General features: G+C 41.1%; 2 long non-coding RNA genes and 2 other non-coding genes across 4 annotated transcripts; all 4 read left to right on the top strand.

Annotated features, from left to right (window-relative positions):
* The first annotated feature begins 13,658 nt into the window (after positions 1-13,658).
* On the top strand, positions 13,659-20,839 carry LOC149146284 (uncharacterized). Its single transcript, XR_016264438.1, has 2 exons — positions 13,659-14,133; positions 20,575-20,839. It is a non-coding gene; the product is annotated as an uncharacterized LOC149146284 (long non-coding RNA).
* On the top strand, positions 14,325-14,387 carry LOC149146287 (small nucleolar RNA snoR8a). The gene has a single exon (XR_016265410.1). It is a non-coding gene; the product is annotated as a small nucleolar RNA snoR8a (small nucleolar RNA).
* Positions 14,505-14,590, top strand: LOC149146286 (small nucleolar RNA snoR8a). The gene has a single exon (XR_016265404.1). It is a non-coding gene; the product is annotated as a small nucleolar RNA snoR8a (small nucleolar RNA).
* LOC149146285 (uncharacterized) lies at positions 15,540-19,443 on the top strand. Its single transcript, XR_016264439.1, has 2 exons — positions 15,540-18,144; positions 18,260-19,443. It is a non-coding gene; the product is annotated as an uncharacterized LOC149146285 (long non-coding RNA).
* Positions 20,840-21,558: the final 719 nt, after the last annotated feature.

Below are 21,558 nucleotides of genomic sequence, written 5' to 3'. Positions count from 1 at the left end.
CCTTCTCCAATGGGAAGTGCTCTGAAATATCTTTCCAACATTGTGTGGAAGTCTAAAAATGGCCTCCTGGATCAAAAGTTATGCTATGCTGAAGTCAGAGTCTTGAAGTCCTAAGCAGGCTATATTGGAGGTCTGAGCACATCGGGACTCAATATCAGAACCTCGGAGGAGGCTATATCGGGATATTGAAACCTGGAGGTCATCAGAACATTGGAGGTTAGAGCATATTAGATATCGAGATATCAAAGCAAATCAACAAATCAGAACCTCAGAGCTTTAAGCACATCAGAACATCAGAGTTCATCAGAATATTGGAAGTCCGGGACATCAGAATATTGGAATTTCTTAACGGATGTGTTTTAAGAAGTTACGATATCCAACAAGATTGATAGAGGTAAAAGTGTCGATGTGTGCCGAAGAAAATTAACAAAGGACCCTGTTGAAAAACCAAGGTTTGACAAACCCTCTTCTCTCTCCTTTGGTAGGACAAATGGAGACATGAGGTTGGCTCTGAGAAGCTGCAATGGCAACTAACGTCAGCATGACTTGGCAGTAAGATGGACACGTGACAACATGCTTTGGCATTTTCAGTGCCCAAATGGGGCAACTCAGAGTGTCACGTGTCACCACTAAGAAGGCGCCACATGGAGAAGTGACAAGAGCATAACATAATCTCTTAGATTAGTATATCGAAAGTTGATGACCTCGTAACTCTGTGCAGATGTCACTCAAGAAAGTTACGATAAAAGGGGAATTTGATATTTATGAGCACATGGTTGTGTGGAGATACAAAGAGCCAAGGGTGCATAGCAGTTAACAAAGGAAGATTAGCCCCCGTTAGGAACAAAAGGCCTTAGCACTTAAACACTAAGCCACTGGTTATAACACTCAGTCCCATGGAGAAGAAATGATAAGGGGCTAAGAAGAAGGGGCTAAAGGCCAATCAGAAGCTCGTGATTTCATAAGGTCTGTTAATAAAAGTTACAATATGCAGTGGATCTAATATATCACAATAGTGGAGTATGAAGTCGATGGTCACAAGTCTTGGTCATATGAGAATAAAATGCCAAAGGAGCCAAGTGTCAAGGGGTTAAGGGTATCGAAACTAAGTAATATCGTAACATCCCTCTTGCATGAGTTACGATGTGTTGCGGCTCCAATATGACAATAGAAAGGTGTATGGCAGATGGACGAGTTGGCAACAAGGACCATGATCATGTAGAGGAGTTGGTCTCAAGAGTAATGGCGACTGTCAAAGATCTTTGGGTCAAGGAAGCAAGGATGAAGATTTTTAGAAAAGAGTCTTGGGTCTGTCTTGAGGTGAGACAAGCCATCTATGTGCTCCGATGCATGCCTCAGTGAATTGAATAGATGAGTGGGTCAGAAGCTAAAGAACAAATGAAAATCGATGGAGCTGGTTTATGGAGTCATATGGATCTGCAGAGAGCTCTGAGACAAGGCAACGAGGACGATGGTCCACGAAGATGCCATGTCAAAGTATAACTAAGCTATGTGAAACCATGAATAAAGCATGGAGAGGCTCAGTGATAGGAGATTTGTTCACAGAGAGGATTGTGCCTGGTTGAAGTGTGCAAGTGGGCTGATAATTAATTCTTTTTATGGAGAGACAGTCTAGTGCCCATTCTCTTGTTTAATGCAGTGGCATAGACCAAGTCAGATGCTACAACAGAATGGAAGAGCCATGTCGAGGTACACTTGAGGCAGTGTGAATGACAAAGATGATGTTCAACAAAGGCAACATTGTGCAGTGTGTAGTAGAGGAACAAAACAGGAGATCCTAGTTGAGAAATTGGGGGAACACAACATAGTAGAGTGAGTCTAGTGGAGAGCTTGTTGTTGAGAGAGTGTTGCTGTGTGTTAGGCTAAGAGAGCTAGTTCTACGGAAAAAGGCTGGAGAGTGCCAATGCAGAGAAAAGACCCCGAGAGAGTAAGTGTCACTATGAGAAAGGTTGAAGGTGCTTGTGTTGTGTGAATAAGGTTGAGTGAGCCAATGCTATTGTGTGTAAGGCTGAGAAGGCATAGTGAATAAAACAGGCTGAGAGTTGATAGTATGCAGTTGAAGAGTGGAGTGTAGAGAGGACTGCGTGGCCTGTGCGTGTTGGTGAGCGCTATGAATGGAACAACGAGTTGCCGCAGATCGTGGAGAGGGCTGAGAACAATTGTGATGCGAGGGGTTGTCATGAGTGACTATTGTTGATAAGAACAACGAGTTGTTGTAGAGCAAGCAAAGGTGTAAAGAGTGTTGCGTGGGCCAAGGGCTGTGAAGAACATAACTGATATTAGGCAGAGTGGATTCCAATTACAGAGAAAATTGAGTTCCTTATATTTGAGTGTGGGTTGGAGCCTGCATACAGAAAGTTGGTGCTTCCATCTCTAGTGGGTGCTTGAGAAGACTTGGGGGTTGGTGCCTCCTGCAAGTTGGTGCTTGCATAAATCCAAGGAGCTACAAGTTGGTGCTTGCAACAAATCTGTGAAGTTGGTGCTTCACATGGTGCTTCTGGTAAGCTGGACAGGTGTCTACAAAAGAGGGAGTTGGTGCTTCTTGCTAGTGGGTGCTAGCAAACAATTAAAGGGAATCGGTGCTTCTTGTGAGTGGTGGATCACAAAATAAATTGTTGTAATAGAGTAGGTGCTCTTATTTTACATAAATAACAACAACAAGCATTGGTGGTTTTCCCCCGAAAGGGTTTCCACGTAAAACCTTGTTTCTCATGTGTATGATGCTCATGGTGTGTGCTTGTGTGTTGATTTCATATTGCTACTAATTATATGAATGGTTGCCAATTTTTAATAAGAAAAGTAAATTGGCATAAAGAATTGAAAATTAACCTTAACACTGATTCACCCCCCCTCTCAGTATTAACATTGTTTCCAACAATTTCCCTTCAAGAGTTATTCCCTTGACTCTATTTTTCATTTCTCAGGCTTTGGTCTATTTGTGGAAAAAGGAGGTGTTTTGGTCCCCAACTTTCAACCATATGCTTCTGGGCTTTAACCGGCACAACTCTTCCTCCTTCCTGCTCTCTTGAAACATTTGTTTATTAAGGCTCTTGTCCTTCTCTAAATTCCAATCCCCCACCATTTGATCTTCCATTCTTTTAAAATGTTGCTCCAGGTCTTTCATCAATTCTTCCTTTCTCTTTACGGGTGGAATATACATTTCCCTGGCCCAGGTTCATAGAGCTTGCTTAACTAATTTAATTTTTTATTCCCATACAAAAGATAGGGATCCTACACATTCTTGTCGCCATGCAGTAGATATCAATTCCCTGGCACATTCCTCTGCCAACCACCCTGGATTATACTGAAAATGAATTAGACTGAGATCCTCTTTTTTATCCAGAACCAACATGATTGGTTTATGATCATATTCTCCAGAGGCCAAAATTGATGATTGATGATCAAGGCCTTGAATGAGCCAGGAACTATGTAGGCGAAATCGATCTAAATGGGCAACGATGTATCCACTACTTGCCCTTCTATTAGACCATGTATGCTTCCCATTGTGGGGTTCATTATCAACCAGATCCCACTTAGGGAGCAGATCTTCCAAATTTTCTTTGAACGGGTCTCTGACTATATTTCATCCCTTGCGTTCAAATGAGTACATTATGGTATTGAAATCTCCCCCCACTATATCCATTTGATTCCAATTACTGCTTTTAAGAGATGATAATTTATCCTAGAATTCTAGCTTCTCAACATATAATGAAGGTGCATACACATTAATGACTTTTATCTTCTCTTTTGTATCCATTTTCTCTAGTTCCACTCCCAACCAATTGGAAGATATGATGTTCTTTATTAAAGAAAATTGATCCTTCCTACAAAATATCCCCAAACCTCCTTAAGCTCCCCTTGAGCTCTGACCTAATCCTTCACTGTCATTCCAAAAAACTGTAGACATCTTTATTAGTTCTTCTTCTTCCACTTTCGATTCCTGAAATAGGAAGATTGAGGGTTGTTCATTTTTAATCAGATCCTTAACTGAGATGGCTTTTGAGGGTCCTCCCAAACCGCTTATGTTCCATGAAAGTACCTTCATCGATTGGGGGTCAAAATCAATTTTGAACCACCCTTTATTGTTCCGACAACTCCTTTTTTCTAAGTTGCTTTGAGAAGATCGGAGATTTGAAGTTGACTCCCTAACTTCTTATGTTGCTCTGCTTTCGATTCCCTTGCTTCCTTCGTAGAGTGATGACCTTTCTTCTTGACATTACTCCCTGCTTCTTAACTGTTGATTTCTTCGCTACTTTACTGTGTCTGAGGCATGTTTCTGGTAACAATTTTCCTTGGACCCTCCTTAGTCTCTTGCTGCACCTTTATTGGAGATGCAGGCTGGGCCAACTGACACAAGACTGATCCTCCTTCCCGAATTAGGATACAAGATGCCTAATCTTTGACACCATTTGCTTCCTTTTCATGCTCATTTATTTCTCCTTCTTCCATAGATTCTTCTTCTATATTCTCCTCGACTTCCCCTACCTGATTCTCTTGTGGATCCAGATAAGAAGCTTCAGGGGATTGGAGATCTCGAAAGGTTTTGTTGATGTTTATGGCCCATTTTTGGTCTGCAATTTCCTATCGTTTGCTTGCCCTTTCTTGTTTCCTCTCTTTTTTCGAGTCTGCCATTGTTCCAGTTGAGAGCCTTGGCTGGATTGGGACTTTTTCGGAACTTTAGGTTGAGCTTTCTTACAGTCCCTGGCAAAGTGCCCATATTCATGGAAGATCCTGCACTTGAATGGAATTTGTTCATAGTCTAGGATCTGACAATGCTTCCATGGCCCCATTGTTAAGAAAATTTATGCTGGGAGGCCCTTCTCGAGATCCACTTTAATGTAGATCTTGGCACAGGGAAACTGTGCACCCTTTGGCTTCGCTCGATCTATGTACTTTCCAACTCCATTTCCTATTGCCCTGAGGCAATTGTCACTCTAGCAAGAAAAGGGAAGACTAGGGAGTTTATCCCACATCGGAATCAAAGTAGGGATATCCTCAGCAGGATCAAAGTCCAAAGTCCATCTGTTTAGATACACCCCTCTGCTTCCAAAAACATAAGGACTGTTTCTGAAGATAACCTCTTTGTCTTCCTCGAACTCGAATAAAAAAGTGAAGAAACCATTCCCCACAACAAAAATGCCCAGATTCCCTTTCATCTTGTCCTTTTAATTCTTTTATGTCCAAAATTCCATCTACTTGGGAGAAGGCCACATTCTTGTGAACTTCCCAATAAGAGGCTGATTCGAATATGCCAGAGATGATCTACATAAAACTGGAGGCAACGACATTAAGGGAATCGTCTCCATTCATTTTACGAACTTCAAGTTATTCAAAATGGATCTCTGTCTTTACGAAAGGGAAGAGATCAATGCCTAGAAGGCAACTGCCTTGTCAAAGGGAGGGGGAGGAGCCCCCTCCGGGGGATCCATTGTTGTCAAAGCAGGAAAGCTGCAGGGTCGAGGACGCAACATGGCCAGGGTTGCAAAGCAAGTATGTATTGTGATATAGTTCCAACAATTTTAACAATAAGTAAAATTAAATAAAGAATATACTCAAAAAATATTTTAAAATTTAGAAAAACTAAATTACCACTTAAATTTAATTATTATACAACTACATATGAGAATATGTTCCACATTTGGCCTAGTTCCCATAGTTAAAGCACCTTGCTAATGGGAGGTAATGGGGTTAATTCTCCTCTGTGGGGTTAGGCTCTACTAATGAGCCAATGGAAAGTGATCCCTTCAGGTGGATCTACTTGGATAGTTTCTGTGGATGTAGTGGCCACAGATCTTTTGTGTTCGTGAACCACACATAAAAGAGAGAATATGTTCCACATTTTAAATCAATATATATATATATATATATATATATATATATATATAGATAAATTATATTTTAAAGCAAAATTTTTAAAATTCTTTTAAATATAAAACGCAGAGCAATTTATGCATAGATATTATAATAGCTTTAATAAAAACTAATTATGGAACCAACCTAGATCCATCTTAACTTTGGGTCTACCAAGCGTTGAGAGGAATCAAATCTTTTTCATTCTAAAAGAGGTTTTCACCTCAAGAGATTTGATGCCTCTTAGCACTTGATAGGTCAAGAGTTAAGGTGGATGTAGGCTAGTTTTTAAAATTTTAGTGATGTGAAATGTATTAGGAAATAAATATTTTGATGCTTATTGCACCCAAGGGTGCTCTCCAACCCATTATGGAAGAGATGTTGTAATGTCTTCTCCACTTATGTAAACATTTTTAGTCATTCAAATTACATAAAAAAAAATTAATAATTAAAATAAATTTGAGGTAAAATAATCATTGGCTTTTTTGGGTTCTTGGTTTTGACAACTCATGGTTTTGCCAATTCTTATATATCTATCTATCTATATATATATACACGCATACAATCTACATCCATCTTAATTGTAGATTTACCCAGTGACAACTCATGGTTTTGCCAATTCTTATATATCTATCTATTTATATATATATATATATACACGCATACAATCTACATCCATCTTAATTGTAGATTTACCCAGGGCCAATTTTTTTTTTTTTTTCCTTGGAAAAAATCGTAATTTCTATTAATATTAAGAAATTACATTTTGTAGATGCCGAGGCATATGCATATGGAGGCATTACTTGCCTTATCAGGATACATATAAGTCTGTTTACAAAAACTTAAACTGCTGAGTGGTGAACCTCCACGCAGGGAGTCTGGAATCAGAGTTGTATCAAAACTGCCCTCAACAGAGAGAGGGAAAAGGATGCAAAATATATATATCTTCTCTATACAGAGAGAGTACTATATATGTCTATACAAGAACTGTTTCTACAGCTGACTGATAGATATAAGAAAATAAAACATGTTTTTACAATGAGCTCTACAATGAGCTCTGTGGTAATATTGATGGTGAGTACCATCAATCTCCTCCTGTATCAACCAGACATTGTCCTGAAGATGCGTTGCCTCTTTTGAAAGTTGATCAGCCTCCGAGTTTTGTTCCCTGTAGATATGTCGACAGACAAAAGAGTCAAATATGTCTATCATTCTGTGAGCTTCCTCTAGGATATGCCTGAGAGTATATGCATTGCAATGAGATGCATTATTGAGCCAATTACATACGATTTTAGAATCACCAAATAACTGAAGATGTGTACAATGATGAGATAATGCAAAATATATGAGGTGTTTTGCAGAGCAGAGTTCGGCAAAATTGTTTGTGCCCATCCCCAAGTTTATTTGGATTTTGTAACAGTGTTTTTCATTCAGGTATAGAATTGCTCCCCCTCCACAGCCTGCTTCCTGGGCAGAACCATCAAAATATGCCCAAGGTTTAGATTTATCAATGATTTCCGGGGTGATGATGCGCTGAGGGGCTATGGTGTCATCTTCTGGTAGGTGATCATAATCAGAGATTATGTGATGAGTGATAGATGGCCAGTGAGGTTCTCTGAGATTGAAAATGGACTGATTCCTGGCTATCCAAATGGCCCAGCTGACAAGGAGAGGCATGTTCCTGGCTTTGCCTTTGTGGGCAAGGCACCATGAGTTCCAAGCTTCTTGGATATTGTTGCCTTGCCAGGGGTGTAGGGAAGGGTAGTGGGCAGTTATACCATTCCATAACTCTTTAGATGAAGTGCAGTTCAGGAAGAGATGTTCGGTGTTCTCATCATCCATACGACAAAGATGGCAACGGAAGGGGCCATGAAAGGATCTCTTCATCAAATTGGCACCCGTAGGGATCTTGTCAAAGAGTATGTTCCACATTAACAGGCGGGTGCGAGGGGCGGCCTTGAGTTTCCAGAAAGATTTCCAATTTGGGTCAATAGATTGAGGTTTATGGGGATCCATGAGGCTGATGTATCCCTCTTTTGGGGAGTAATGACCAGTCTTGGCAAGGGCCCAGATGATTTCGTCGGGTTCCTCTGTTAAGCGGATATGGGCCTGTGTGAGGGCTTCAGTATATAGCTGCCAGTCTTGTCTCCAATGATCAGGTATGTCCAAATCATAAGCGGATTTCCAAGCCTGTTGTAGGATAGTGGAGTTGATGTGGTCGCCAATATGCTTGATGTAAATGATGCCTCTGTCATTTAGGTAGCTGATTAAGTCGGCAGGTAATCTGTGAGCGTTCCCGCATCCTACCCATGGGTCCGTTCCAATGCGGACAACGTTGCCTTCCTTTATTCTCCAGGTAATTCCAAGTCGCAACAGGGGGAGCGCGTTCATCATTGCCTTCCATATGTTGGAGATATTGCTAGCTGGGGGCCGAGACTGTCTGAGCCAATCCATCAAATTTGTAGGCCATATGTATTTTGCTTGTGCTACCCGGGTCCAGAGACTGTTTGAGCTGATGAGCTGCCAGCCCAGCTTAGCAGCCAAGGCTTTCGAGAATAGTTCGAGTCTTTTTATGCCCCATCCTCCCCATCGTTTTGGTATAGCGATGCGATCCCATTTGACCCAAGCAAAAGTTTTCCCAGGTTGATTTCCCTTCCATAAGAATCTGCAACAAATGTTTTGAAGTCTGTTTAATATGCCTTTTGGTATCCATGCGAGTGTCATCCAGAAAACTGGAGTGGCCTCAATAACTGCCTTGATGAGGGTTAATCTGCCAGCCCTGGAAAGATATTTGTGGTACCAGATCTGTAATCGTTTCTCCACTTTTGCGATAAGCCACGTCCAGTCTGCTATCCTGTACCCGAGAGGCTTTAATCGGAAGCCCAGATATTTAAGCCCGTCATCCAAATTGAGTGCAGAGAAAGGAAAACGCTGGGTAGTATATATAGACTCATGCTGAGAACAACCGATAATGGTGATGGTGGATTTACCTTCGTTAATCATCATCCCCGTAGCCTGTTGGAAGAGCTTGAAAATATTGTGCATAATTGAAGAATCTCCGATGCTTCCATTTAAGAAAATCAGAACATCATCAACAAACAGAAGGTGTGTCAAAAAGAAATTATCCGAAATCTTGATGCCAATAAGCTGATATCTGTCCCTCGCAGCAGTGATGGATCTGCTCAGTCCTTCCATAATAAGGAGGAAGAGTAGTGGGGAGAGGGGGCAGCCCTGTCTGAGCCCCCTTTCTGATAGGAAGAAAGGGGTAGCTTCACCGTTAAGGAGGACACTATAGGATACATCCTTAATACAGCTCATAATCCATTTGATGTAGGCAAAAGGGAAGCCAAGGTGAGTAAGAATTAACCTGATATAGAGCCAATTTGCTCTGTCAAATGCCTTAGAAAGGTCCACCTTGAGGATCATGCCCTTCTGTTTCTTAGTCTTCAGAGTGTGGAGAAGTTCCTGTGCAGTGGCAATCGCTTCATGTATCTGTCGATGCTGGAGAAAAGCAAATTGTTCGGGGGATATATGACAAGACAGTATAGGCTTCAGGCGATTTGCTATGATTTTGGCAATAATCTTGTACAGAACATTACAGAGAGAGATGGGTCTAAAATCATTAAAGGAGGTAGGAGAATCAGATTTCGGAATTAGGGCAATAAAAGTGGATTTGATGGCTGCATGTATGCTACCATTCCTCCTACTGTCCTCCATGATTCTGAGAAGATCATCCCCCAAGATGTCAAAAAATGCAATAAAGAATTCGATGGTCCACCCATCCGGTCCAGGACTCTTGTCTTTTTTAAACCATTTAATGGTGGCCTCGAGTTCCTCCTTCGATACAGCCATCATCAGGTTCTCCGAATCCTCCTGTTCTACAAATCTGGGGAAGTATTCAGCGACCCGCATTATCTCTAGAATGTTAGCCTCACGGGGTGCCTTGTAGATGGTTTTGAAGTGTTCATTAGCAAGTCTGGCCAGACCCTGCTGATCAGTGATCCTCTGTCCCTGAGCATTTTGTAGTTCCCAGATGGTGTTAATGGCTTTTCTGCCATTTGCAAATTTGTGGTAGAACTTAGTGTTATTGTCTCCTTCAGCCAACCATATGGCTCTACTTCTAAGGCGCCAGCTCTCCTCTCTTTCCTTTAGAATTTGTGTGCGCTTAGATATAAGAGTAGTGTATAGATCCTTGCTGTCCGGTGCTGTAAAGGTGCCATCTGACGAATCCTCAAATGTGGCAATGGCTCGTTCGGCCTCCTTCAGTATCTTATCATCATTAATCCGCTTCAGGTGTGCCCAATTTCTGGAGAGCCTCTTGAGTTCAGATAATTTCCTTATAAAACCAGTAGTATGCTCCTCCTCTTCCGCGATAGGATTTGATCTCCAATACTCCGATACAAGCTGATGATAGCTGGGATCCTTGAGCCAAGAAGCATTGAATTTAAAAGGGCTTTTGATCTTCGGGATATCATCAGAGAGTTCCAGGAAGATAGGCCTGTGATCAGATAAACCCCCAGAGCCAACCCACTGCCTAATACGAGGGTGGAGAGTGAGGAAAGCCTCTTTGATGAGGAATCTGTCGAGTCTTCTTGCTAGACTATGGTCACCACTTCTATTATTGGACCAGGTATAATGTAGCCTGACAGGAGGGATGTCTACCCATTGATGGGCTTCAAGTAAGGTGGAGATCGAGTCAGAAAGGTTATCCACTTGGGCCGAGTGTCCCCAGGATTCACAGTGCCCCAAGGAGAAGTTCAAATCCCCTCCCAGGATGATGTTGTCTGCCCGGAAAAGTTCAGATGCGAACAGGGTTCTCCAAAATGGTTCCCTGTCCACACAAGGTCCGTATACATTGATGATACGAATCTCAGCTTTCAGTGAGCGGGCCAATAAGTCCATACCGATGTAACCTCTGCCTCCCCAAGTGTTCCGAAGTACCAAGGATTTATTGCAGAAACCGATAGCAATACCCCCCGATCTCCCTGATGCATCCATAGCATGGAATGTCCAGTTCGGAAGCCAAGAGCGAAGAATAGGAATGAGGGTGGCAGCCGAGCAGAGAGTTTCTTGAAGAAAGATCACTTCCAAATCAGTCGAGGTGAGCAGTCTTCGCAGGGCTAGTTTTTTTTGGGGGCTAGCAACCCCTCGGCAGTTGAAGGATAAAAATTTCATGGAGGGATAGGCAGAGGGCCATCCCTTGCTCTAAGGGCCCTGTCAATCGTTTGCTGTCGCCCAAGGGCAACTTCTTCCCCCGCAGCATGTCTGGCCTTAGTAAGTCGGGAGGGGCGGCCTCTAGCCGATTTAAGGGAGGACGGGGGGCATATAGGTTCAATGCCAATCGCGTCGGCATCCTTTCCCTTTGTTCTGGACCGTAGAGGGTACCGAGGGGAAGAGGGGGGGATGGAGGAGGGAGAGGGGGGGGGTATGGTGGGCAGAGGGGGGGGGGGATGGAAGGGGAGGGGGGACAGAGGGAAGGAGAGAGGGAGGGAAAGGGAAGTGTGCAGAGGAGGGAGGAGGGGGGGGGGTGTAGCCCAGAGGGAGGGGGGGTATCGGAAGGGAACCAGAAGGGATGAGGGGGGAGGAGATACCCATGCATGAGAGCGATGCAAAAATATGTGATATTCCAGATACAGAGGAAGAGATAGGGAAAAACATACCCGCAGTCGAGGCGACATCTCTTGTAGTGCCCGAGCTGATAGGCGGAGGAGGCGAGGAAGGTATGGAGTCCGCTGGACGCTTATCAGATGCCTTAGTAATGGAAGTGCCCTGTATATCTCTCGAATCTTCTGGTGCATTGTCCACCGGTTGTTGTGTGAGCCCTCCTTCCGTCTCCTGGGGCTGAGATGGACCACCCTCCGTCGGTTCAGGTTCACGATTCTGCTCAGGGCCCCTTTTTTTGTGGAGGAGAGGGCAGTCCCTGTATAGGTGCCCAACCTTATGACATCTGCGACAGCGGTACGAAATGCCTTCATAATCTATAATCTGCTTGCGAGATGTGTCCCGCCATTGGATGGTGATGAATTCCAATAGACCTCCTCTGGTGTCAAGATTAATAAGGATTCGAGCGTAGGCCATCATACCCGTTTGTAGGTATGATTTGTCGTATTCCATATAAGTGCCGATAGCGTTACCAATCCGTTTGAAGATGTCCTCGGACCAGTATTGTAATGGGAGGCCCGACAGTCGAATCCATACAGGTCCTATACCGATCTGTTCAGTCTCGGGGTCAAAGAGGGGTGTCCAACGCTTCAGCAGTACCGGGGCGTGCTCGAAATGCCAGTATGAGGATAGGACCCAATTTGTGTGGTCGGCACGAGCGAATCTCAGAGCGAACCATCCTCTCACAAAAGTCTGCACGAATGGGATGTCGACCAGATGGTGACCCCATACTTCGGTTGCCCAGGCCTTCAATTGCGCAATCGAGTAATTTCTTCCCCTGATGCGACCGACAAGGACTCTGTCCGCGAAGTCCATGGCTTCTCCCCACTGAATGTCCTCTTCAAGTCTCAAAAAAATGTCGTCTGCTTTGGATTTAAAACACTTGTGCTTCTTCTTAGTACCCTGTGGGGGAGGGGGATGCGATGCCCTGTTATGAGACGGATCCGATGAAGTATGGGCGGGGCAATGGCTGTACGAGGAGGGGGGAAGATTATCTGCAGATTGGAGGGATCCGGCGAGCGGCGGGACAGCGGAGAAACTTCCGGAAGGGGGAGCCAGAGATGTGAGATTGTACGAAACAGGAGGGTACCCGGTCACCGGTGGAAGAAAGCTAGGGTTAGAGCCCGGGTAAGGGGGGTCTAAACCAGGGTTAGGGTTTAGACAAGCAGAGACAAAACCAAGTGTAGACGGAGATGCCGGAGGAGTGGAAAGCGCTGGCCAAGTGGGGGGATCGTCCGGCAGGACCACAGGAGGTCGGGAGGGTTCAGCCAGGGAGAATCCGGAGCTGAATAAGCTGGTCGACGTGGAAAATGGGGTACGCCAGATGGAAACCCCTTCCAACGGGTCTTCGGAGTAATCGACGGCATCCAAGTCCTCCATGATGACAGCTGCACCTTGGAACGGAGAAAGACCTCCTCACGACTGCAGGTAAACGGAAAGCAGGCACCCTCGAACCGGTCAACACAGTAACCACAAGCACGCCACGAAAGGAACGGTTGAGGAACAAAAAGAATAAACTCCGTGAATCCCGCACAGTACAGGTGCCTCCGGTGTAGCGACCGCAACAGGTTAATCTGAGGGCGGAGAGTAAAGCGACAGAACGGGATGTGAACCGGGCGGTATACAGCGGCTGGTCTGAGTAACCGCTGCAGAGAGAAACCCTAGCCGAAACCCTCGATTGCAGACTTCACGTGCCCTCCCATATAGAATTCTACCCAGGGCCAAATTTATTGAGGTGTAAATCTCTTTTAAAATGAAAAAAGATTTGATTAAAGTTGATCCACGTTAATTTTAATAATATAATATGTTATATTATATTAACATATTATGGATTAATAAGTATCCACTTTTACCAACTATTTAATTTATATAACTGCTATAATTATAAATAACAAAACTTATAGTAAAACCTCACCTCAACCAATAACATTTAAAATAAATGATATGTGTGGCTTAACTAAAGTAGTTTTTCCTAAAACTTAGTTAGAAACGATGACTGTCGTGTAGTTCAACGTAGTAAGTGGTAAACTCGTTGCAATATACCACATTTGATGGCGGGTATAATAAAGTGGTGAGGAGCCTATATAAATCACTTAGGCGATTGTGCAAGGAAATAAAGTGTTTAGGATGAGTGTTTGGGAGCTCATGCGACTTTCATTGTAACTCAGGGTGTTTAGGGTTAGGGTTTGGGAGCTCATGCGACTTTGTGTGTAATTCAGTGTGTTTAGGGTTAGGGTTTGGCAGGTCATGCGGCTTTCACTGCAACAAAAATGTTTAGGGTTAGGGTTTGGGAGCTCATGCGAGTTTTACCGTAACTAAAGTGTTTAGGGTTAGGTCTCTTTCACGGCTATATTTATCACTCTGCGTGCAGCTGAAAGCACCATCCAAATCGACTTTCATGTGCCGAGGTTAAGAGTGTTTTCTTGGAGGCCTCCTATATTATCATGATATGTGTGGAGTTTGGCATTTTCTTCGCGTATCTGCTTATTGAACACAAACGGTGTAGTTTGCATGAGGGGTAGGCGTGGTAGTCTACAGTTTCTTAAATGCAACGTCTTCTGTTGATGGTGGGCCGTAGGCTGATCTCTCGACAGCAGATAGGTGATGGAAGCATGTTGCATTTTTCATATATTCATAGTTTCAGAGTCACGCATGCCTTGCATCCGTCTTTCATATCAATCTCTCTTAGGGTTTAATCTTTATTTATATTGTTTAACGTTTTCCATTACGTTTTCTGCATCCAATGGCGAAAAAAAGTCCCTTGTGCTTGATTTTATTATATCTTCTTGAGGTTTGGTGTGATGATTATAAAGAAATTCCTCGTTCTGAATGATTAAGGCATGACAGACATCATATCAATCTCTCTTAGGGTTTAATCTTTATTTATATTGTTTAACGTTTTCCATCACGTTTTCTGCATCCAATGGCGAAAAAAAGTCCCTTGTGCTTGATTTTATTATATCTTCTTGAGGTTTGGTGTGATGATTATAAAGAAATTCCTCGTTCTGAATGCTTAAGGCATGACAGACATCAAATCACCCATAGAATATGAGCACCGACTTTGAGCGTTTCAGTGCGGGTTTTATTTCGTTGTGTTGGATGCCGGTTCTGGAGGTGTGATCCAGGGTTTGATTTTTTTACTCATCTCTTGTTGAGGCTAGTGCTGATGTGATCTAGTTGGGGTTAACTAAGAAATTTTGAATTTTGTCAATGGGTTAGGAAGGTTTGTTTTGACTGCCTTACAAATGCACCACAATAGGAATTCTGACAACAGGCAAATACGTTAAATGTCACTTGCTTTTCTTTTTGATCCACTGCGTTTTATCAACGGAAAAGTGGTCTATATTTATCAATGATTCAACGTGTTCGTCGGTGAATTTGATGGGTAAAATTCTGTGTTGGCTGTTATTATGAGAGGATAATTAAATTCGTTATATTTCGGAATTTTTTAAATGGTAGTGTATATCAGCTTTTTAAATAGGATTTTTCAGCTGTTAATTTCATTGTAAGTGGTGATTTCAATTTGAAGTAGATTTTTCGATCCATTTTGTTTAAAATTGGTAAGAAATAGGCAAAATCGTAATTTAAGTCGTCAATAAGGGTTCGCCGCAGGTGTTTTTTTGAGAGTTATAAGCTTGTATAGTCTAATTGTTCTAGGTGTTCTACAAGGGTTTGTTTACTCAGGTTTCCTAATTTTTGTTTTTGGGATTTTCTGCTAATTTTTGTTTTTGGGATTTTCTGTATAGCTAGGTGTTCTCCAAGGGTTTGTTTCCTCGGGTTTCCTAGGTTTTGTTTTTGTTTTTGTCCTCGGGTTTCCTAGGTTTTGTTTTTGTTTTTGTTTTTGGGATTTTCTGGAGTTATAAGGTTGTATAGCTAGGTGTTCTCCAAGGGTTTGTTTCCTCAGGTTTCCTAGGTTTTGTTTTTGTTTTTGTTTTTGTTTTGGGTAGTGTTCAAGGTTTCGCCAAAAGGTTTTTAGGAGACACGGTATCTTCCCTGTATATGGTTTTCCCGTAAGGAATTTTGGAATTTTCTTAATCGTTGACCCTGTATAATATTGTGATTTTTTTACAAAGTATTTTTCTGTGTTCAAGCGTTTTTTGTGAGTCTATTTTTCTATACAAAAAATTTAATTTAAACGTTTTTTTTCCCGAGTGGTTTTCCTGTGAATCCATTTAAATTGTGCATCAAAATACCTACATATTTAGCTCCATTAAGCTATTGTTTTGTAAAAGGAAATATCCTTCCGACTCTTTCTGCGGTCAATATCAACTTTAGGATTGAAGAACCAGGTCGTTCTTTGGAGAGAATGTGTTTGTCCATGATGGTTGATTTTCTCCCTTCTCCGTAAATCAATTGACTCTGAAGTTTCAGATTGTTCTTTGGTGGTTTAGCTTTGGGCACAGTCTGATTATTAGATATATTTGTCTATTTTGTTGCAATATAGTGTACAATAGTTTTGTGAAATTGAATGTTTGTTATTCAGTGTTATGAAAAGTAACTTCATTTGAGTTAATGTGTAAAGAACTAACATTGACTGGTAAATACAGTATGTTAGTCCGCTTAGAAGTAAATTTGCCATAAACCTTTCACGGCTTCAGGCTTCAGGCTTCAGTGTAGGTTGAAGCCGTAGAAGAAAGGGCTGGTTTCAGGCTTCAAATTATTTATACCAAATATGCCACATCGTTGCCAAAATTTTGTGAATGCTGCTTTTAACAGAAAATCGAAGAATGCAATCTGAATCTTTTACTTAACTTCTAAACTTAATTCCATTTGCAGTTCACTATGCAAAAGCATATAACATCCACAACCAGCCAAGGTAATACAATTGAAGTGGCTTCTTGAAGAAGTCAGGCATCAATATCACTAACAGATGCTGGGATTTCTTTGAAAGTAGTCTTTCCTAGTTTCGTGGTCTTAATATCACCTTTGAAGGGCCTTTTCTTTCTTTAAAAGAGTATTATGGCCTTTGAAACCCTCAAGAACACCATCCAGGTTGGTTATTGTATGATGGCGTGTGTAGCAACGCTAAGACTGGAATAGAAACATAGAAAAGTTACAGAACATTTCATTGAAAAATTTAAAATCGTGGTACTAGGGGGAAACAAATCTTTAGTGGTACTTAGGTTAGTCATGTGCACATAAATAAAATGCATGGTTTAAATAAGCTACGATTTTGCTCAGAAAATAAGAGAATGAAGTTATATGGAAAATTATATGGATTGCTGGAAAAATTTATACCGGTTGCCGAAATTTCTAACTCTCCACATCTTTTCACTGGAGTGTACAAGTCAAAGGTTCATTAGTAGCAACTTACATTTCACATCTGAAAAGGAAACTGGGACATTCAACCTCCCTCGTGAGGTAGGGCGATTTGTGGTTAATGCAAGGAGCATCATAAAGATTATCTTGAAAAGCTTCGATTTCCCGCAAGCAGGTGCGTGGAAATATAATCCTTACAATATCATATATGAAATAACACCAGCATGATTTGAACCAATTGTGGAAGAATGTTCCAACAAATCTACATGGTAGGAGGTAAGGCCATTCTTCATATTGTACAATCAAAGCACATCTCGCCTCTTGGGAAAGAAAAGTAACACATCAGAGACCATGGATATAGACCACGGAGAGGGAGCCTAGCTCCAAGAGGGCCAATGGAAAAGTAATCCCAAGGAGATGATTAAGGTACTTTCGCTATTGAGCATATGGCAATAGAGTATCTCTACGCCTAGACAAAAATGTCATTTGTAGAACAGTTTTAAGCAATGGCTAAACAATCAGCCAGCCAAATAAAGGAAAAGAGATATAAGAATAGCCAAGAATCAACCACCCCCCAAAATGTAAAGTCAAAAGGGCCTTGGATCATGAGAGGGGGATTTTCAAATTGGCAGTGTTGTTATCTAAAGTAGAAATAGTTAGGTCCATGAAGGATTATGAGGTCCACCAGATGTCTTTGCTAGTCGACCATGTTCCATCCACATATCTCAGTCGACCATGTTCCATCCACAAATCTCATGGAGCTGGACATGTAGGCATCAGACATGATGCATACGCGGATACATAGGATTACTGTGACTGCAAGAAAATTGCAAGAGACGTACAATAATAGTGGTTCAAGTACGAGAGAATGGTGTGCATATCTAGGAAGATCAAGATAAATGCTCTTAAGGACACGATCACTCATATGGCTACCCAACCTCGCGACTTCAAACAATATAAGGCTATGCTGGATATAATTGCCATGAAGAAGCAATTGAAGATCCTAGATGTACACCTCGTGCAAACTGGTGGCAAAGAAACAGAATCAAGAGCCAAAGGAAAAAGTTCTGCGATATGATAACCAAGAATAAAGAGTACAAAGATCTAAGTTGTGCTATTGGCGGCACAAGTTGAAGGAATGAAAGAAAAGGTGAAACATTTCAGTCCCACCAAACTCGTGATGCTCTAGCTGGACAAGTTGAATCAATGGCAATGTCAGATGATGCAAAGAAATGGTAGATTCTACTCTCTAGTCGAGATCAAGAATTGAAGAAGGAAGAGGCATTAGAGATCACTAAAATAGAACTATACCAGGTGCAAGAGTATGGTCAGTGGATCGAAGCAGAGACAGAGGTTTTGAGAAGGAAACACTCGAGTAAATCCTCATTAGAAGAGGCATTAGAGATCACTAAAATAGAAACTATACCAGGTGCAAGAGTATGGTCAGTGGATCGAAGCAGAGACAGAGGTTTTGAGAAGGAAACACTCGAGTAAATCCTCATTCAAAGATGCACAGGAATTCTATGGGATAGAATAATAAAGACGATGAACAGGCACTGGGATCACATGGAGCTGCTGCTTCAAGAGAAAATAGAAACAATCAAAAGTGCTATAATAGAGAGACGAGTGCAATAAAGAATGCTAATGGTGACTCTCCCACCAAAGCTGGAGTAATAACAGATATCCTAAATGGTAGATAAGAAAGCAGAGGCAATTGCAAAGGAGATACAAGGTTTCAAAGATAAATGCAAGATTTTATACAAAAGGAATTTCCCTTCATTCTTTGATGGAAATGGAGACCTGTATTGCAGGGAGCCTCTCATGACAAGCTGATTTCCTCTCATGACAAGCTTATTTGAAGTCAAGAATTGTCAAAAAGGTTTTGGAGAAGAAGATCACGCTCTACAGCGAAGAGATATTGTCAATCTTTATACAGGTCATTTTGAAACTCTGTTAATTTTAAAGAACATTTTCAAGGAACATGGCCAAGTGGACTAATGATGCAGTCACTAGCTTAGATAGGATCCATTTTGGATGCACAAGCATGTGACCCCTGTTTGGCAGAGAAGAAGGGATTTATGGATTTCTACATATTGGTCACTCAAAGGGGACTTGCATAGTCCAAAGTTAGGCTGCAGGTGCGTTTGATGGAGGCAGGTTCAAGTTCCAGGCCACCTCAACAACAGAAAGCACAGACGCAACCACAAGTGATATCTTATCTTAGCCAAGGCAGACCCCACCAATGACCCAACCAAATTAATGCGCTCTCCTTTTAGCCAGGACACATGCACGAGAGAGAGAGGCCACCACAACCAAGGCAGGTTGAGACCCACCCTACAATTTGAAACTGCTAGCACACTACAGCTGGAAACTTTTGGAAATTAGTTAGGATATTGCTAGTTTGTAAAGATTCGTAGTGGTTATTTAATAACACTATTGGTTTTACGACAAGATGTTGGGTCTAGAGACCCTATAAACAGGCCTCATTTTGATGTAATTGAGGAATTTTTTTCATGTACCAAAACTTTGCAAAAAACTTATTGGAAAAAGTCCCGGGATATGTTAAAGCTATTGTAAGGAGAGAATTGCAAAGCATATTTTGGGCTGTCAGTTATCTTATTTTTAGATGTAATTCGACACACCTACTTATAATTTGAATTGCCCATGATATTAATACATTTGCGTAAGTTATTCAAAATCTTGCGCATGATATTAATACATTTGCATAAGTTATTCAAAATCTTGTTGGTACACTACATGCTTGTATGGAATCTGATTGTAATTCTGATTGTAATTATGTAAATTAAAGGAAAACTAGATTCTGTTGGATTGATTTCCTTAAATTTTGTGAATTTTATAAAGTCACACTTGGTATTTTTGTTTATTTTGATGAATTTTTATAGGTGATGAATGTAAAAAGACATAAATTCAAATTATGTTTTCTACCATTGAATTCTCAATTGCTCAGTGATTTTGTTTGATGTCAGTGATCTAAGAGTGGTTGTTGATATGTGTTTTCCATGCTTTCCATCTTCTCATTAAACCTTTATGTCAGACCCAAAGTGTCAAGATCAATTTTAAAAATATGTGGAAAACGTATCTAGATATCTAGATATCTGTTTAATGAACTCTTGGTAATTTCATATATTATTTTTGGGAAGAAAAAAATATAACATAAATTGATGAATTTTTACATGCGATGAATGTCAAAAGACATAATTTCAAATTACTATGTTTTCTATAATTGAATTCTCAATTGCTCAACTATTTTGTTTGATGTCAGTGATCTGGTTTCTTAATTTTGCCCACCTTAGTTTTGTTGATATGTGTTTTCCATGCTTTCCATTCTTCTCATTAACCTTTATGTCAAATCCAAAGTGTTAAGATGATCAATCTTGAAAATATGTAGAAAACATATCTAGAAATGTGTTTAATAAATTTTTGGTAATTTCATATGTTATTTTTTGGAAGAAAAAAATATTTAAACATAAATTAAAAACCATATTTAGATGTTCTTAGGCTTTACATTGTAATACAACAAAGTGTGACTTTGAGGCCTCAACACTAGGGACAATTTGAAAATATTGACCAAGCTAAAAAGAAAACCTTATCAAATTTTGCACGTGGACAAAATATGAATTTATTGGGTGTGCATTCTACTACTTATAAACTTCACTTTCATAGCATCTTTGTTTTCCAACTTCATTAACATTATCATATGCACTACACCAACAACTCAAATACTCGCTACTAACTTATTTTATCCTTTTTTTTTAATTACAGAGGAATTGGCAACTGGAGTAGTCTCGCAACTTGCATAACACAGGGTCGATTTTGACCGCTACCACAATAACCCTTGGGAACTGCGCCTGCCCATTTCCACAGCTCCAGGCTAGTTTGAGGGATTTGAACTCGTGATCTTTAGTTCAGAGTCTGCCTTTCTAACGAACTTCACCGCATTGTGATTACCAACTTGCCTACCCCCGTGGGGTTGTTATTAACTTATTTTATAAATTCTATGTATAATTCCTAATAATTTTTAGATTCACATTTTGGCTTCCACTAGAAGGCATATTTGAAATACTCCGAACCCAAATCTACCTCCTCCAATACCAAATCTTGAGGGACTTGTATATCAATATAACCAAAGGAACAATTACTTAGGGGTGGGTACATCAACATATTTACCCCCAATCATCTTCGGAGTAACTCCTTCTCGACAACTAAAAATTTCACATATTCCTCCACCATTTCCTCATCCTATAATAGAGCCCCAGAGCTCTCCAACAATTACACCATCCACTAGACCCAGATCTACACTTTGGAGAATGAACACAATTAGGGCCTCGTTCTCTCACACTATCCACTAGATCTAGATCTACACTTGGGAGAACAGAGATAATTAGGATCTCGGTCTCTCACATTGCAAGGAATTTGATTTCAAACACATCAACATAGTGAACCAAAATCTTTCCAACCAATTGATGGCGAATTAGAATCCTCCCAACTAGCCTTTAGCATGGGTCGTTGTAAGATATGTGCCATTGGCATTGCCAAATTTGTTACACAACATGCCTCTACATTACATGAAAGGGTTGCCTAAGTTTAATAGTGAAAAGAAGAAGACAACAAAAGAACACAAGTCCATTACAAAATTTCATTGATAATTTAATGGGTTGATGAAGAAGGGGAGGATGCCCAACTCACTGTAAGTGACAAGGATGTTTTCATGAGACTATTTGTGCATTTAGAAGGAGAAGCATGTAA

The sequence above is a fragment of the Pinus tabuliformis genome, chromosome X (genome assembly GCF_031772625.1).
Source record: "Pinus tabuliformis cultivar Carrire ecotype Pingquan chromosome X, CPIR1, whole genome shotgun sequence".
NCBI classification, from domain to species: Eukaryota; Viridiplantae; Streptophyta; class Pinopsida; order Pinales; family Pinaceae; genus Pinus; species Pinus tabuliformis.
The sequence above is the reverse complement of the archived record's forward strand: the minus strand, read 5'-3'. Positions and strand labels throughout refer to the sequence as shown.